The sequence below is a fragment of the Procambarus clarkii genome, chromosome 14, assembly GCF_040958095.1.
Source record: "Procambarus clarkii isolate CNS0578487 chromosome 14, FALCON_Pclarkii_2.0, whole genome shotgun sequence".
Classification (NCBI taxonomy): Eukaryota; Metazoa; Arthropoda; class Malacostraca; order Decapoda; family Cambaridae; genus Procambarus; species Procambarus clarkii.
The window spans coordinates 3,418,025-3,441,503 of record NC_091163.1 but is presented as its reverse complement, the minus strand read 5'-3'; positions in this window follow the sequence as shown (position 1 = coordinate 3,441,503).

Below are 23,479 nucleotides of genomic sequence, written 5' to 3'. Positions count from 1 at the left end.
TTACAGTCACCACCACCACACCACTGTCACCATCACACACCACCGTCACCACCACCACACCACCGTCACTATCACACACCACCTTCAGCACCACACACCACCGTCACCATCACACACCAAACACCACAGTCACCACCAAACACCACCATCGTCATCACCACACCCCACCTTCACCATCACACACCACCATCACCATCACACACCATTGTCACCATAACACACCATCGTCACCAACACACATCACCGTCACCACCAACGTCACCACCGCCGTCACCACCACACACCATCGTCACCACAACACACCACCGACACGAACACACACCACCGACACCACCACACAACGCACACCACCGTAACCACCATACACCACCGAAACCACCACACACCACCGACACCACCAAACACCACCGACACCACCGACACAACCACACACACCACCGCACACCACCGTCACCACCACACACCAACCAACACCACCACACACCAACCAACACCACCACACACCACTGTCACCACCATACATCACAGTCACCACCACACACCACCGTGACGACCACACACCACCGTCACAACCCCACACCGCCGTCACCACCAAACACCACCGTCACCACCACACACCACCGTCATCACCACATCCCACCTTCACCATCACACACCACCGTCACACACCACCGTCTCCATTATACACCACCGTCACGACCACACATCACCGTCACAACCACACACCACCGTCACCACCACACACCACCGTCTCCATTATACACCACCGTCAGCACCACACACCACCGTCAGCACCACACACCACCGTCACCACCACACACCACCGTCACCACCACACACCACCGTCACCATAACACACCACCGTCTCCATTATACACCACCGTCACGACCACACACCACCGTCACCACCACATACAAACGCCACCATCACACACCACCGTCACCATTATACACCACCGTAACCACCACACACCACCGTCACCACCACACACAACTATCACCATTATAAACCACCGTCACCACCACACACCACCGTCAGCACCACACACCACCGTCACCACCACACACCACCGTCAGCACCACACACCACCGTCACCACCACACACTAAACACCACAGTCACCACCACACACCACCGTCACCACCACACAAAACTATCTCCATTATACACCACCGTCACCACCACACACCACCCTCAGCACCACACACCACCGTCACCACCACTCACCAAACACCACATTAACAACCATCGTCATCACCACACCCCACCTTCACCACCACACACCACCGTCACCACCACACACCACCACCACACACCACCGTCACCACCACACACCACCACCACACACCACCGTCACCACAACTCACCACCGTCACCACCACACACCACCGTCACCACCACACACCACCGTCACCACCACACACCACCGTCATCACCACACCCCACCTTCACCATCACTACCACACACCAACATCACCACCACACACCACCTTCACCACAACACACCACCGTCACCATTATACACCACCGTCACCACCTCACACCACTTTCACCACCACATACCACCGTCAACACCACACACCACCAACACCACCACATACCACCGACACTACTACCGTCACCATCACACACTACAGTCACCACCACCACACTACCGTCACCATCACACACCACTGTCATCATCACACACCACCGTCACCACCACCACACCACTGTCACCATCACACACCACCGTCACCACCACCACACCACCGTCACTATCACACACCACCTTCAGCACCACACACCACCGTCACCATCACACACCAAACACCACAGTCACCACCAAACACCACCATCGTCATCACCACACCCCACCTTCACCATCACACACCACCATCACCATCACACACCATTGTCACCATAACACACCATCGTCACCAACACACATCACCGTCACCACCAACGTCACCACCGCCGTCACCACCACACACCATCGTCACCACAACACACCACCGACACGAACACACACCACCGACACCACCACACAACGCACACCACCGTAACCACCATACACCACCGAAACCACCACACACCACCGACACCACCAAACACCACCGACACCACCGACACAACCACACACACCACCGCACACCACCGTCACCACCACACACCAACCAACACCACCACACACCAACCAACACCACCACACACCACTGTCACCACCATACATCACAGTCACCACCACACACCACCGTGACGACCACACACCACCGTCACAACCCCACACCGCCGTCACCACCAAACACCACCGTCACCACCACACACCACCGTCATCACCACATCCCACCTTCACCATCACACACCACCGTCACACACCACCGTCTCCATTATACACCACCGTCACGACCACACATCACCGTCACAACCACACACCACCGTCACCACCACACACCACCGTCACCACCACACACCACCGTCTCCATTATACACCACCGTCAGCACCACACACCACCGTCAGCACCACACACCACCGTCACCACCACACACCACCGTCACCACCACACACCACCGTCACCATAACACACCACCGTCTCCATTATACACCACCGTCACGACCACACACCACCGTCACCACCACATACAAACGCCACCATCACACACCACCGTCACCATTATACACCACCGTAACCACCACACACCACCGTCACCACCACACACAACTATCACCATTATAAACCACCGTCACCACCACACACCACCGTCAGCACCACACACCACCGTCACCACCACACACCACCGTCAGCACCACACACCACCGTCACCACCACACACTAAACACCACAGTCACCACCACACACCACCGTCACCACCACACAAAACTATCTCCATTATACACCACCGTCACCACCACACACCACCCTCAGCACCACACACCACCGTCACCACCACACACCAAACACCACATTAACCACCATCGTCATCACCACACCCCACCTTCACCACCACACACCACCGTCACCACCACACACCACCACCACACACCACCGTCACCACCACACACCACCACCACACACCACCGTCACCACAACTCACCACCGTCACCACCACACACCACCGTCACCACCACACACCACCGTCACCACCACACACCACCGTCATCACCACACCCCACCTTCACCATCACTACCACACACCAACATCACCACCACACACCACCTTCACCACAACACACCACCGTCACCATTATACACCACCGTCACCACCTCACACCACTTTCACCACCACATACCACCGTCAACACCACACACCACCAACACCACCACATACCACCGACACTACTACCGTCACCATCACACACTACAGTCACCACCACCACACTACCGTCACCATCACACACCACTGTCATCATCACACACCACCGTCACCACCACCACACCACTGTCACCATCACACACCACCGTCACCACCACCACACCACCGTCACTATCACACATCACCGTCACCACCACACACCACCTTCACCACCGTCACCCTCACACTCCACCGTCACCACCACACACCACCGTCACCACCACACACCACCGTCAGCACCACACACCACCGTCACCACCACACACCAAACACCACAGTCACCACCACACACCACCGTCACCACCACACACAACTATCACCAATATACACCACCGTCACCACCACACACCACCTTCAGCACCACACACCACCGTCACCATCACACACCAAACACCACAGTCACCACCAAACACCACATTAACCACCATCGTCATCACCACACCCCACCTTCACCATCACACACCACCATCACCTTCACACACCACCGTCACCATCACACACCATCTTCACCAACACACATCACTGTCACCACCAACGTCACCACCGCCGTCACCACCACACACCATCGTCACCACCACACACCACCGACACGAACACACACCACCGACACCACCACACAACGCACACCACCGTCACCACCACACACCACCGAAACCAACACACACCACCAAACACCACCGTCACCACCGACACAACCACACACCCCACCACACACCACCGTCACCATCACACACCAACCAACACCACCACACACCACCGTCACCACCAGACATTACCGACACTATAAATCACTTCCGTCACCACCACACACCACCTACACCACCACACACCACCGTCACCACCACACACCACAGACACCACCACCACACTACCGTCACCGTCACACACCACCGACAACATAACACACCACCGTCACCACCACCACACCACCGTCACTATCACACATCACCGTCACCACCACACACCACCTTCACCACCGTCACCACCACACACCACCGTCACGGTAACACAACATCGTCACCAACACACAACATCGTCACCACCACACGCCACCGTCACCATCACACTCCACCGTCACCATCAAACTCCACCGTCACCATCACACACCACCATCACCAACACACACCACCGTCAACATCACACAACACCGTCACCACCACACATTACCGTCACCATCACACACAACCGTCATCACCAAACACCACAGTCACCATCACAAATCACCGTCACCACTACACACTATCAAACACCACTGTCGCTATCACTCACTATCGTCACTATCACACACTATCGTCACCATCACACACTATCGTCACCATCACACACTATCGTCACCACCACTCACCACCGTCACCACCACTCACCACCGTCAACATCACTCACAACCGTCACCACCATACACCACCGTCACCATCACACATCACCGTCACCATCACACACCACCGTCACGACCACACACCACCGTCACAACCACACACCGCCGTCACCACCAAACACCACCGTCACCACCACACACCACCGTCATCACCACACCCCAACTTCACCATCACACACCACGGCCACTACCACATACAAACGCCACCATCACACACCACCGTCACCACCACACACCACCGTCTCCATTATACACCACCGTCACCACCACACACCACCGTCACCACCACACACAACTATCACGATTGTACACCACCGTCATCACCACACACAACTATCACCATTGTACACCACCGTCACCACTACACACCACCGTACTCACCACCGTCACCACCACACACAACTATCACCATTGTACACCACCGTCACCACCACACACCACCGTACTCACCACACACCACCGTCACCACCACACACAACTATCACCATTATATACCACCGTCACCACCACACACCACCTTCAGCACCACACACCACCGTCACTACCAAACACCAAACATCACAGTCACCATCAAACACCACATTAACCACCATCGTCATAACCACACCCCACCGTCACCATCACACACCACCATCACCATCACACACCAATGTCACCATCACACACCACCGTCACCATCACACACCATCGTCACCAACACACATCACCGTCACCACCAACGTCACCATCACCGTCACCACCACACACCATCGTCACCACCACACACCACCGACACCAACACACACCAACTGTGTGGTGCTGACGACGCCAAATTTATGAGAAGGTTTAAGACAGAGGAGGACAGCTTGAGGCTTCAAGAAGACCTGGACAAGCTGCAGGAATGGTCGAACAAATGGATGTTAGAGTTTAACCCAAGCAAATGTAATGTAATGAAGATAGGAGTAGGAAGCAGGAGACCAGATACAAGGTATCACTTGGGAGATGAAATACTTCAAGAGTCAGAGAGAGAGAAAGACCTGGGGGTTGATATCACGCCAGACCTGTCCCCTGAAGCTCATATCAAGAGGATAACATCAGCAGCATATGCCAGGTTGGCTAACATAAGAACGGCCTTTAGAAACTTGTGTAAGGAATCTTTCAGAACATTATATACCACATATGTCAGACCAATCCTGGATTATGCGGCTCCAGCATGGAGTCCATATCTAGTCAAGCATAAGAGTAAACTGGAAAAGGTTCAAAGGTTTGCCACCAGACTAGTACCCGAGCTGAGAGGTATGAGCTACGAGGAGAGACTACGGGAATTGAACCTCACTTCGTTGGAAGACAGAAGAGTTAGGGGGGACATGATCACCACATTCAAGATTCTCAAGGGAATCGACAGGGTTGATAAAGAAAGGCTATTTAACACAAGGTGTTGGATATTTCCAACATCGAATACAGCATTGTTGTATTCTCATTACTTATTACTAACCATATTAATATTGTAGTAAGTAAAAGTAACAACTCGTAGAATTCTCATGTACTAATAATTCATCTGTGCATTAGGCTAGAATTCTCACGTCACCTGACGCCAGTATTGCGTCAGATTTCTTTACAGTAAAACACATTATATTCAATTTATGTGAGAATTAAGTACGATTCTCCATAATTAAAGCATTCTGTATGGCAACTGATTGCAGACGAATGGTTCTCTAACTAAAAGCCGAATAGAGCTTTAGAATCATAACGTCTACCTCGCGATAGAGGTAACGTCATCAATGAATGCTATGGGGAGACATTAATTCCTCTCCCTTATATCTTTACTATTCTTAAATAGTTAAATAATAATATTTCGTTCCTCTAAATAATAAACCCGTCCAGTCTTTAGAGTTTCAAGCGCGAATGCGAGAAATATTAATGTTCATGCCAATAATTTGTGTAATGAACGTCGACTCGGCGTGGGTAGAGGGACGCCACCCTCAGTACACGTGGGGAACCGAAGAGAGGCAGACCTGCGCTTAACGTACTCACAAAAGACGCCATTGTCCAGCAAATAGGACAAGTGTGTCCATCCACAGAGGAAAGCCGCCACTGTGAGGCGTGAACGACCTTGCAGATAATATCTTCAACTAGTGCTGGTGTTAAAGAGGGATCTTAGACTTGGTTCCTGACGACACGTGATCAGCCAGCTTGAAACGCATCAATCCAGGATAGGTTCACCGGAACTTGGGATGCGTAATTACGGCAATCTTAATACTTACTTAATACTTACACAGTGCCCACAGCTAAGTACCTTTTATTTGATGCATCATTTACAAGTTTATTGATAGCGGGGTGATTGCACGTCACGCGGCAAGATAACACCTAATAACAGGTGATTAGAATTCTATCTGTAGATATCAATAATCTTGAATATGAATTGAGTAGTTAAATCAATTGCTACTGGTAGTTATTTATCTTGCAGCTTGAGAGACGGATTCCTCATGCTGCCTTCTCCATGTTAATCGTGCCATTCGTCAATGTGCCAGACTGGGAGATTAAGAGGACTTCCAGAGTTATCTAAAGGAACCTACTACAAGCTAAGGCTTATTTCTTTTTTCCTATATTTTAGCAATTTGATACATTCAGAATGTTCAACATAATGTGTGATTTACTGTAATTCATTACTATGCTCATATTAATGTTCTTCTTTATATGAATAATATTATATTCAGCATTATTTATAGGATTAGATTATTATTAATTGAATTAGTGAACGAACCACACTGATTCCTGGACGTACTGACCTCCAGTAATAACCCCCCAATGTAGGTGTTTGAGGTTTGGTTTCTTTAATAATACAGCCCATTAATTATTCTTATGATCATACTTTCTAGTCATATCCATAGTCACTGTTTTTTTTCTAGAATTTTATCTAATGATCTGAAATTCTCAGTTTCCCTCTTTCCTTTAAAAGCGGGTGGTCCTTCGTAATTTAATTTACTACTTTAATTATTAATTAATCAGAATCAAGCCCAAATATCCCACACAAGGGGCACACGCACTAGGGGACACAGGTGGAAACTGAGTGCCCAAATGAGCCACAGAGATATTAGAAAGAACTTTTTTAGTGTCAGAGTGGTTGACAAATGGAATGCATTAGGAAGCAATGTGGTGGAGGCTGACTCCATACACAGTTTCAAGTGTAGATATGATAGAGCCCAATAGGCTCAGGAACCTGTACACCTGTTGATTGACGGTTGAGAGGCGGGACCAAAGAGCCAGAGCTCAACCCCCGCAAGCACAACTAGGTGAGTACACCACCGACACCACCACACAATGCACACTACCGTCACCACCACACACCACCGACACCACCACACACCACCGACACCACCACACACCACCGTCACCACCGACACAACCACACACACCACCGTCACCACCACACACCACCACCACACACAACTGTCACCACCACACACCACCGTCACCACCACACACCACCGTCACCACAGACCACCGTCACCACCCCACACCACCGACACCACCACACACCACCGACACCACCACACACCAACCAACACCACCACACACCAACTAACACCACCACACACCACCGTCACCACCATACATCACCGTCACCACCAAACACCACCGTCACGACCACACACCACCGTCACAACCCCACACCGCCGTCACCACCAAACACCACCGTCACGACCACACACCACCGTCACGACCACACACCACCGTCACAACCACACACCACCGTCACCACCACACACCACCGTCATCACCACATCCCACCTTCACCATCACACACCACCGTCACTACCACATACCAACGCCACCACCACACACCACCGTCACCACCAAACACCACCGTCACCACCACACACCACCGTCATCACCACATCCCACCTTCACCATCACACACCACCGTCACTACCACATACGAACGCCACCACCACGCACCACCGTCACCACCACACACCACCGTCACAACCACACACAACCGTCACCACCACACACCACATCACCACCACACACCACCGTCTCCATTAAACACCACCGTCACGACCACACACCACCGTCACAACCACACACCACCGTCACCACCACACACCATTGTCACCACCACACACCAAACACCACAGTCACCACCACACACCACCGTCACCACCACACACAGCTATCACCATTATACACCACCGTCACAACCACACACCACCTTCAGCACCACACACCACCGTCACCACCACACACCAAACACCACAGTCTCCACCAAACACCACATTAACCACCATCGTCATCACCACACCCCACCTTCACCATCACACACCACCGTCACCATCACACACCACCGTCACCATCACACACCATCGTCACCAACACACATCACCGTAACCACCACCGTCACCACCACACACCTTCGTCACCACCACACACCACCGACACCAACACACACCACCGACACCACCACACAACGCACACCACTGTCACCACCACACACCACCGTCACCACCACACACCACCGTCACCACACACCACCGTCACCACCACGCACCACCGACACCACCACACACCACCGACACCACCACCCACCAACCAACACCACCACACACCAACCACCACACACCACCGTCGCCACCACACATCACCGACACTATAACTCACTTCCGTCACCAACACACACCACCTACACCACCACACACCACCGTCACCACCACACACCACCGTCACCACCACCACAGACCACCGTCACCACCACCACAGACCACCGTCACCACCACACCCCACCGTTACCACCACACACCACAGACACCACCACCACACTACCGTCACCATCACACACCACCGTTAAAATCACACACCACCGTCACCACACCACCGACAACATCACACACCACCGTCACCACCACCACACCACCGTCACTATCACACATCACCGTCACCACCACACACCACCTTCACCACCGTCAACATCACACTCCACCGTCACCACCACGACACCACCGTTACTATCACACTTCAACATCACCACCACACACCACCTTCACCACCGTCACCATCACACTCCACCGTCACCATCACACTATACCGTCACCACCACACACCACCGTCACGGTAACACAACGTCGTCACCATCACACAACATCATCACTACCACACGCCACCGTCACCATCACACTCCACCGTCACCATCAAACTCCACCGTCACCATCAAACTCCACCGTCACCATCAAACTCCACCGTCACCATCACACACCACCATCACCAATACACACCACCGTCACCATCAAACAACACCGTCACCACCACACATTACCGTCACCATCACACACAACCGTCATCACCAAACACCACTGTCACCATCACAAATCACCGTCACCACTACACACTATCATCACTATCAAACACCACCGTCGCCATCACTCACTATCGTCACCATCACACACTATCGTCACTATCACACACTATCGTCACCATAACACACTATCGTCACCACCACTCACCACCGTCAACATCACACACAACTGTCACCACCAAACACCACCGTCACGATCACACATCACCGTCATCATCACACACTATCATCACCATCAAACACCACCGTCTCCATCACATACTATCGTCACCATCACACACTATCGTCACCATCACACACTATCGTCACCATCACACACTATCGTCACCACCACACACTATCGTCACCACCACACACTACCGCCACCACCACACACCACCGTCACCACCAAACACCACCGTCATCACCACACACCACCGTCACCACCACCTACCACCGTCACCACCACCCACCACCGTCACCACCACAAACCACCGTCACCACCACCACACACCACATTCACTACCACACACCACAGTCATCACCACCACACTACCGTCATCACCATACACCACCGTCATCACCACACACCACCATCATCACCACACACCACCGTCACTATCACACACCACCATCACTACCACACACCAACGTCACCACCACATACCACCGTCACCACCACACACTACCGTCACCACCACACACCACCGTCACCACTACACACCTCCGTCACCATTATACACCACCGTCACCACCACACACCATTGTCACCTTTATACACCACCGTCACCACCACACACCACCGTCAGCACCACACACCACCGTCACCATCAAACTCCACCGTCACCATCACACACCACCATCACCATCACACACCACCATCACCAACACACAAAACCGTCACTATTATACACCAACGTCAGCACCACACACCACCGTCACCACCACACACCACCGTCACCATTATACACCACCGTCACCATTATACACCACCGTCACCATCACACATCACCGTCACCACCACACACCATCGTCACCACCACACACCACCGACACCAACACACATCACCGACACCACCACGTAACGCACACCACCGTCACCACCACACACCACCGACACCACCACACACCACCGACACCACCAAACACCACCGTCACGACCGACACCACCACACACCACACACACCACCACACACCACCGTCACCACCACACACCAACCAATACCACCACACACCACCGTCACCACCACACATCACCGACACTATAAATCACTTCCGTCACCACCACACACCACCGTCACCACCACACACCACAGACACCACCACAACACTACCGTCACCATCACAAACCACCACACACCACCGTCAGCACCACACACCACAGACACCACCACCACACTACCGTCACCATCACACACCACCGACAACATCACACACCACCGTCACCACCACCACACCACCGTCACTACCACACATCACCGTCACCACCACACACCACCGTCACGGTAACACAACATCGTCACCACCACACGCCACCGTCACCATCACACTCCACCGTCTCCATCAAACTCCACCGTCACCATCACACACCACCATCACCAACACACACCACAGTCACCATCACACAACACCGTCACCACCACACATTACCGTCACCATCACACACAACCGTCATCACCAAACACCACCGTCACCATCACAAATCACCGTCACCACTACACACTATCAAACACAACCGTTGCCATCACTCACTATCGTCACCATCACACACTATCGTCACTATCACACACTATCGTCACCATCACACACTATCGTCACCACCACTCAACACCGTCACCACCACTCATCACCGTCAACATCACACACAACCGTCACCACCAAACACCACCGTCACCATCACATATCACCGTCACCATCACACACCACCGTCACGACCACACACCACCGTCACAACAACACACCGCCGTCACCACCAAACACCACGTTCACCATCACACACCACCGTCACTACCACATACCAACGCCACCATCACCACCACACACAACCCTCTCCATTCTACACCACCGTCACCACAACACACCACCGTCACCACCACACACAACTATCACTATTGTACACCACCGTAACCACCACACTCCACCGTCATCACCACACACCACCGTCACCACCACACACAACTATCACCATTATACACCACCGTCACCACCACACACCGCCTTCAGCACCACACACCACCGTCACCACCAAACATCAAACACCACAGTCACCATCAAACACCACATTAACCACCATCGTCATCACCACACCCCACCTTCACCATCACACACCACCGTCACCATCACACACCACCGTCACCATCACACACCACCGTCACCATCACACACCATCGTCACCAACACACATCACCGTCACCACCAACGTCACCATCACCGTCACCACCACACACCATCGTCACCATCACCGTCACCACCACACACCATCGTCACCACCACACACCACCGACACCAACGCACACCACCGACACCACCACACAACGCACACCACCGTCACCACCACACACCACCACCACACACCACTGTCACCACCACACACCACCGTCACCACCACACACCACCGTCACCACAGACCACCGTCACCACCCCACACCACCGACACCACCACACACCACCGACACCACCACACACCAACCAACACCACCACACACCACCGTTACCACCACACATCACCGTCACCACCACACACCACCGTCACGACCACACACCACCGTCACAACCACACACCGCCGTCACCACCAAACACCACCGTCACCACCACACACCACTGTCATCACCACATCCCACCTTCACCATCACACACCACCGTCACTACCACATACCAACGCCACCATCACACACCACCGTCACCACCACACACCACCGTCTCTATTATACACCACCGTCACCACTACACACCACCGTCACCACCACACACAACTATCACCATTACACACCACCGTCACCACCACACACCAAACACCGCAGTCACCACCACACACCAAACACCACAGTCACCACCACACACCTCCGTCACCACCACACACAGCTATCACCATTATACACCACCGTCACCACCACACACCACCTTCAGCACCACACACCACCGTCACCACCACAAACTAAACACCACACTCACCACCAAACACCACATTAACCACCATCGTCATCACCACACCCCACCTTCACCATCACACACCACCGTCACCATCACACACCATCGTCACCAACACACACCATCGTCACCACCACACACCACCGACACCAACACACACCACCGACACCACCACACACCACCGTCACCACCACACACCACCGTCACCACCACACACTACAGACACCACCACCACACTACCGTCACCATCACACACCACCGTTACCATCACACACCACCGTCACCAACACACACCACCGACACCACCACACAACGCACACCACCAACACCACCACACACCACCGACACCACCACACACCACCGACACCAACACACACCACCGACACCACCACACACCACCGTCACCACCACACAACGCACACCACCAACACCACCACTCACCACCGACACCACCACACACCACCGTCACCACCGACACAACCACACACACCACCGTCACCACCACACACCACCGACACCACCACACACCACTGTCACCACAACTCACCAACGTCACCACCACACACCACCGTCACCACACACCTCCGTCACCACCCCACACCACCGACACCACCACACACCACCGACACCACCACACACCAACCAACACCACCACACACCAACCAACACCACCACACACCACCGTCACCACCACCACAGACCATCGTCACCACCACCACAGACCACCGTCACCACCACCACAGACCACCGTCACCACCACACCCCACCGTTACCAACACACACCACCGTCACCACCACACACCACCGTCACCACCACACACTACAGACACCACCACCACACTACCGTCACCATCACACACCACCGTTACCATCACACACCACCGTCACCACACCACCGACAACATCACACACCACCGTCACCACCACGGCACCACCGTCACTATCACACATCACCGTCACCAAAACACACGACCTTCACCACCGTCACCATCACACTCCACCGTCACCACCACGACACCACCGTTACTATCACACTTCAACGTCACCACCACACACCACCTTCACCACCGTCACCATCACATTCCACCGTCACCATCACACTCCACCGTCACCACCACACACCACCGTCACCACCACACACCACCTTCACCACCATACAAGACCTTCACCACCATACAAGACCTTCACCACCGTCACCACCACACACCACCGTCACGGTAACACAACATCGTCACCATCACACAACATCGCCACCACCACACGCCACCGTCACCTTCACACTCCACCGTCACCATCAAATTCCACCGTCACCATCACACACCACCATCACCAACACACACCACCGTTACCATCACACAACACCGTCACCATCACACAACACCGTCACCACCACACATTACCGTCACCATCACACACAACCATCATCACCAAACACCACTGTCAACATCACAAATCATCGTCACCACTACACACTATCATCACTATCAAACACCACCGTCGCCATCACTCACTATCGTCACCATCACACACTATCGTCACTATCACACACTATCGTTACCATAACACACTATCGTTACCACCACTCACCACCGTCAACATCACACACAACCGTCACCACCAAACACCACCGTCACCATCACACATCACCGTCACCATCACACACTATCATCACCATCAAACACCACCGTCTCCATCACACACTATCGTCACCATCACACACTATCGTCACCATCACACACTCTCGTCACCATCACACACTATCGTCACCACCACACACTATCGTCACCACCAAACACCACCGTCACCACCACACACCGCCGTCACCACCAAACACCACCGTCATCATCACACACCATCGTCACCACCACTACAGACCACCGTCACCACCACACACCACCGTCACCACCACACACCACCGTAAGCACCACCACACACCACCGTCACCACCACACACCACCGTAAGCACCACCACACACCACCGTCACCACCACCACACTACCGTCACCATCACACACCACCACACACCACCGTCAGCACCACACACCGCAGACACCACCACCACACTACCGTCACCATCACACACCACCGACAACATCACACACCACCGTCACCACCACCACACCACCGTCACTATCACACATCACCGTCAACCACCACACACCACCTTCACCACCGTCAGCACCACACACCACCGTCACGGTAACACAACATCGTCACCAACACACAACATTGTCACCACCACACGCCACCGTCACCATCACACTCCACCGTCTCCATCAAACTCCACCGTCACCATCACACACCAGCATCACCAACACACACCACAGTCACCATCACACAACACCGTCACCACCACACATTACCGTCACCATCACACACAACCGTCATCACCAAACACCACCGTCACCATCACAAATCACCGTCACCACTACACACTATCAAACACCACCGTTGCCATCACTCACTATCGTCACCGTCACACACTATCGTCACTATCACACACTATCGTCACCATCACACACTATCGTCACCACCACTCACCACCGTCACCACCACTCACCACCGTCAACATCACACACAACCGTCACCACCAAACACCACCGTCACCATCACATATCACCGTCACCATCACCCACCACCGTCACGACCACACACCACCGTCAGAACAACACACCGCCGTCACCACCAAACACCACCGTCACCACCACACACCACCGTCATCACCACACCCCACGTTCACCATCACACACCACCGTCACTACCACATACCAACGCCACCATCACCACCACACACAACCGTCTCCATTCTACACCACCGTCACCACCACACACCACCGTCACCACCACACACAACTATCACCATTGTACACCACCGTCACCACCACACTCCACCGTCATCACCACACACCACCGTCACCACCACACACAACTATCACCATTTTACACCACCGTCACCACCACACACCACCTTCAGCACCACACACCACCGTCACCACCAAACACCAAACACCACAGTCACCATCAAACACCACATTAACCACCATCGTCATCACCACACCCCACCTTCACCATCACACACCACCGTCACCATCACACACCACCGTCACCATCACACACCACCGTCACCATCACACACCATCGTCACCAACACACATCACCGTCACCACCAACGTCACCATCACCGTCATCACCACACACCATCGTCACCATCACCGTCACCACCACACACCATCGTCACCACCACACACCACCGACACCAACACACACCACCGACACCACCACACAACGCACACCACCGTCACCACCACACACCACCGACACCACCACACACCACCAACACCACCACACACCACCGTCACCACCACACACAACCGTCACCACCGACACAACCACACACATCACCACAGACCACCGTCACCACCCCACACCACCGACACCACCACACACCACCGACACCACCACACACCAACCAACTCCACCACACACCAACCAACACCACCACACACCACCGTTACCACCACACATCACCGTCACCACCACACACCACCGTCACAACCACACACCGCCGTCACCACCAAACACCACCGTCACCACCACACACCACTGTCATCACCACATCCCACCTTCACCATCACAAACCACCGTCACTACCACATACCAACGCCACCATCACACACCACCGTCACCACCACACACCACCGTCTCTATTATACACCACCGTCACCACCACACACCACCGTCACCACCACACACAACTATCACCATTACACACCACCGTCACCACCACACACCAAACACCACAGTCACCACCACACACCAAAACCACAGTCACCACCACACACCTCCGTCACCACCACACACAGCTATCATCATTATACACCACCGTCACCACCACACACCACCTTCAGCACCACACACCACCGTCACAACCACACACCAAACACCACACTCACCACCAAACACCACATTAACCACCATCGTCATCACCACACCCCACTTTCACCATCGCACACCACCGTCACCATCACACACCATCATCACCAACACACATCACCGTCACCATCACACACCATCGTCACCACCACACACCACCGACACCAACACACACCACCGACACCACCACACAACGCACACCACCAACACCACCACACACCACCGACACCACCACACACCACCGTCACCACCGACACAACCACACACACCACCGTCACCACCACACACCACCGACACCACCACACACCACTGTCACCACCACTCACCAACGTCACCACCACACACCACCGTCACCACATACCTCCGTCACCACCCCACACCACCGACACCACCACACACCACCGACACCACCACACACCAACCAACACCATCACACACCAACCAACACCACCACACACCAACCAACACCACCACACACCACCGTCACCACCACCACAGACCATCGTCACCACCACACCCCACCGTTACCACCACACACCACCGTCACCACCACACACCACCGTCACCACCACACACCACAGACACCACCACCACACTACCGTCACCATCACACACCACCGTTACCATCACACACCACCGTCACCACACCACCGACAACATCACACACCACCGTCACCACCACGGCACCACCGTCACTATCACACATCACCTTCACCAAAACACACGACCTTCACCACCGTCACCATCACACTCCACCGTCACCACCACGACACCACCGTTACTATCACACTTCAACGTCACCACCACACACCACCTTTACCACCGTCACCATCACACTCCACCGTCACCATCACACTCCACCGTCACCACCACACACCACCGTCACCACCACACACCACCTTCACCACCATACAAGACCTTCACCACCGTCACCACCACACCCCACCGTCACGGTAACACAACATCGTCACCATCACACAACATCGCCACCACCACACGCCACCGTCACCATCACACTCCACCGTCACCATCAAACTCCACCGTCACCATCACACACCAACATCACCAACACACACCACCGTCACCATCACACAACACCGTCACCACAACACATTATCGTCACCATCACACACAACCATCATCACCAAACACCACTGTCAACATCACAAATCATCGTCACCACTACACACTATCATCACTATCAAACACCACCGTCGCCATCACTCACTATCGTCACCATCACACACTATCGTCACTATTACACACTATCGTTACCATAACACACTATCGTCACCACCACTCATCACCGTCAACATCACACACAACCGTCACCACCAAACACCACCGTCACCATCACACATCACCGTCACCATCACACACTATCATCACCATCAAACACCACCGTCTCCATCACACACTATCGTCACCATCACACACTATCGTCACCATCACACAATATCGTCACCATCACACACTATCGTCACCACCACACACTATCGTCACCACCACACACCACCGTAGTAGTAGGGTTGACACGCCACAGGGGATTTTTTTTTTTGGGGCGAGGACCCCTGTGGACTTAACACGCCACAGGGGATTTTTTTTTTCTGTGGGAAAAAATCCCGTGTAGCGCTTGGGGGGTTTCAGGTGAATTTGCAAAATCCCCTGTAGCGCTTTAGGGTTTTCAGGTAAATTTGGGGAGTCACAGATTTGGGATTAAGGATTTCTTATGAGTGAGTAATTTCCGAGATTTTAGAAGTATGGAATTCTTATGAGAAAAATAATTTCCGAGACTTAGAAGTTTGTTAAGGCCTTATGGGAGAAATTCAAATAACGTGTGTAGCACTTTAGGGTTTCCAGGAGAACTCTACGGATATATTTTACATGTTTTCAACTTACAAAATCGTCTATGTAAGCCTTAGTTATTCATATAAATTTAGAAAATCACCTGTGTAAGTCATGGTTTTCAAGTCTCGTACATCACACCCCCCTCCCTCCCCCCTTACCTCGCAATCTCTCGCGTCACCTTTATTTACTTTGCGCCCAGCCAGCCAGCCCTCTTATCTTATCTTATCTTCTCATAATATCTGGACCGTCCCTCCTCTCTCTCTCCTTTCATTCAGTTCAACTATTTTCCAACATCGTATGTTTGCTCCTTTTCATTAAGCAAGTCAGTTTTACACAAATAAATCATGTTAGTAAGCATGTTCTAGCTCACGTTCCCCACCTTAGTCCCCTGTCGTATAATGAATACTATCATTCCAATCCCTCTAAAATTTAAAAATAATCATATTTCAAATGTAGTTCAATACAGTAATTTAGTTACCAAGCTCCAGCGCTTGTCCTCCGCCTTAGCTCTCTCTCGTATCTTCGTTAGTATCAGTCCAATTTCCCTGAAATTTTTACCCTCTGTATTTCGGACGCCGTAAATAAGATCAAAACAGTTACCAAGCTCCAGCTCTTGTCCTCCGCCTTAGTTCTCGTTCGTATCTTCGTTAGTATCAGTCCAATTTCCCTGAAATTTTTACCCTCTGTATTTCAGACTCCGTAAATAAAATCAAGTCAGTTATCGAGCTCCAGCTCTCGTCCCCGCCTTAATTCTCTTTCGTATCTTTGTAAATAACCCATCAATTTCCCTAAAATTAAAAGCAGACATACTTCAAAGTTAGTAAATAAGATCAAGTCAGTTACTGAGCTCCAGCTCTCGTCCCCCACCCTCTTCCACCCTCAAGTCTTTGTAAATAAACCATCAATTTCCCCGAAAATTTTACCCTCTGTATTTCAGACATAGTAAATATGATGAAAACAATTATAAAACTCTAGCTCTTGTCCTCTGTCCAAGTTCACTCCTGTAAATTCATTACTATCAATCCAAATCCCCCTGAGATTTAAACACCCAACTACATTTTCAGACATAGTAAATAAAAACCAGTTCAGTTATCAAGTTTCAACTCTTGTGCCCCAGCTTAGTTCATTTGTGCAAGTTCTTTATTTTCCAACTAAATCACCCTGAGATTTAAGATCACCTTATTTTCTAACGTAGTAAAATTAATCTGGACATTAGCCTTAGATCATCAGACATAAATATATTCGATCAAGTCCCTCTCCAGCCTATCTGTTTATCAGAGTAATTACTTTACCCTTCTCATCCCCAACGTATCAATCCCCAACGTATCAAAACCTTCAATAATCATACTGTATTTGCATATTTTCTCTATATTCAGCTGTGTTCTTCACATTTTGTCCATGTTTTCTGTGTTCACTCCATGTTCTTCAAATGTTCACAGTCCCATTCAGTTCATATTTTCACAAGTATCTCCATTTTTTCTGTAATCTTTCTCTTAGTCTCATTACTTTCTCTACAAATTCTAGTCATATTTTCTATGTTTTCATGTTCATCACATGTTCTCTTTACAACTTTTATACTCAATATTCATGCTAACTTCCATATTTTTGTGTTCTTTGTCAATATTCATGTTCCTCTACAAGTTCATGTTCCTCACAAGATCACTTCGTTTTTCACCTTCACTTACATGTTTTCTACATTCTTTGTCATATTCTCCATGTTCTTCACAAGTCCATTGTTCATTCTTTGTATTCCCTATTCTCCTTATCATGTTTTCATGTTCTCTGTAAGTTCATATTCCCAGCATGTTCACTGTATTCATCAACTTTTCTTACTTGTGTTCTTTGCCATGTTCCCCCATATGTTCTCTGGGTTTTCCCCTTACATGTTATTTAACGTTCCTTAACTAAAAAAATCTTTCGCCAATCAACTAAAACATAGTCACTTTCGTCATTTCTCAACTAAACCTATTATCCAGTCAACTAAAAATAGTCAGAAATAGCCTCGTTCAACACTGTTCTTAACTAAAACAACCTTTCTCTTAGCTAAAAATTGTCAAAGGAAACTTTTTCAGCACTTTCTTAACAGGCGCTATGTTTCATCAAGAAAAAATTGTCAAAGGAAACTTTCCAAAACTGTTCATAACTAGCTTTTATCCATCGTCAATCAACTAAATAATAACTTTCATCATTTCTTAACTAAACTTATTCCCCAGTCATCAGAAAATAGCCGTGTTCTTCATGTTTCATTGTCATTTCATAACTAAAATTATCCATCAATCAACAGAAAAAGTCACTTTCGTCATTTCGTAACAGCCGCTATGTTTCATCAAGAAAAAAATTGTCAAAGGAAACTTTCCAAAACTGTTCATAACTAGCTTTTATCCATCGTCAATCAACTAAAAACATAGTCACTTTCGTCATTTCTTAACTAAACTTATTCCCCAGTCATCAGAAAATAACCGTGTTCTTCATGTTTCATTGTCATTTCATAACTAAAATTATCCATCAATCAACAGAAAAAGCCATGTTCATCATGTTTTGTCTTTTTGCTTAACTAAATTATGTTTTGTCAAGTAAGAAAAAATAACCAAAGATATCTTTCATCGCTGTTCTTAACTGACATTTTATACTTTGGGGAGCACAAAAATAGTCTCCCTCGTCATGTTTTGTCTTTTTCCTTAACTAAAGTATTCATCAGTCAACTAAAAAATAGTTGCTTCATCATGTTTCCTTGTCATTTCTTAACTGAAATATCACTTCTCTCATTTAAAATAGTCATGTGTAGCCTCTTTCCAACACTGTTCTTAACTAAAGTAACCTTTCACTTCGCTAAAATAGTCATATTCATCGTTGTTCCTAACTAAATTATATGTCGTTAAGTAAGAAATATAGTCAAAGACACTCTTCGAGACATCAAGGACTTACTCAAAGACATCAAAGTTGCACTCAAAGACATCCTTTGAGACATCAAAGACATCCTTTAAGACTTCAATGGGACTCTTCGAGATATCAAAAGACACTCTCAAACACTCAAAATTTACTCGCATCCTCAAAGTTATTCTCAGAGTCATCAAAAAGTTAATCTCAGTCATCAAAATGCTATTCTCTAAGTAGCCTTTCGTTCATCAGAGAAACTTTCTAAGACATCTTCGTTCATTAAAGTTAATCTCAGAGGCATAAAAGTTATTCTCTAAGAGCTATCAAAAGTTATTCTCAGTCATCAAAGTTATTCCAAGAGACGTCAAAGTTAATCCAAGACATCATCTTTCATCAAAGATATTCTCTCTAAGCCATCAATGTTCTTCTCTAAGACATAAAAGTTATTCTCTATGTCATCAAAAAGTTATTCTCTGAGCTAACAAAATACTACTCATGTTCTCAAAGACATTCTCCAATTCGTCAATGTTGTTTCAAAGACATCAAAGTTAATCTCAGAGTTATCCAAAGACATTCTCAAAGTCATCTAAAGTTATTCTCTAAGACATCAAAGTTATTCTAAGAGTTATCAAAAGTTATTCGCAGTCATGTTATGTTATTCGCTAACTCACTTCCATTCATCAAAGACATTCTCTAAGCCCTCAAAGTTATTCTCTAAGACAGCAAAGTCATTCCCAGAGTCATCAAAAAGTTATTCTTCGAAACATAAAATTTGCTCTGTAAGATATCTTCGTTCATCAAACTTATTCTCAGAGATATCTAAAGTTATTCTCAGAACAATCAAAAGTTATTCTAAGACAACAAAAGTTATTCTCAGAGCTACCCAAAGCTATTCTCAGAGTCACCTCCGTTCGTCAGAGAAACTTTCAAAACATCTTTGTTCATCAAACTTGTTTTCAAAGTCATCAAAAGTTAATCTAAGACATCTTCTTTCATCAAAGTTATTTTCAGAGACATCTAAAGTTATTCTCAGAGCTATCAAACTTGTTCTCAGAGTCATCAAATGTTATTCTCGAAGTCATCAAAGATATTTTCAGAGACATCTAAAGTTAATTTCTATGTTATAAAAGTTATTCTCAGAGACATCTAAAGTTAATCTTGGTCATCAAAGTTGTTCTCTAAACATCAATGTTGTTCTCCAAGACATCAAAGATGTTCTCAAAATCATAAAAGTTATTCCCAGAGCTATCAAAGTGATCTCTAATTCATCTTCGTTCTCCAAAAGTTGTTCTCTAAGACACCTTCGTTCATCAAAGAAACTCTCCTTCTTCCATCATGTTATTCTTTAAGACATCTTCAGTCATAAAATTTCTCTCCAAAATGTAACTAGTTCAGCTTTTCATATCAAACGTACACTTCTGTTAAAATATATTTTCTTAGACATTTTACCTTTTAAACTGTTCTCTGATCTACACTGTTCAAACCTACGTAACCTTTCCTCTCCACACAATGTTACTTAGTTAACGTAACGTTCCTAAACCTAACTTTACCTATCTTACCTAACTTAACCTGCATAACCTAACTTTACCTATGTTACCTTACCTTACCTATCTTACCTAACCTAACCTAACTTTACCTATGTTACCTTACCTTA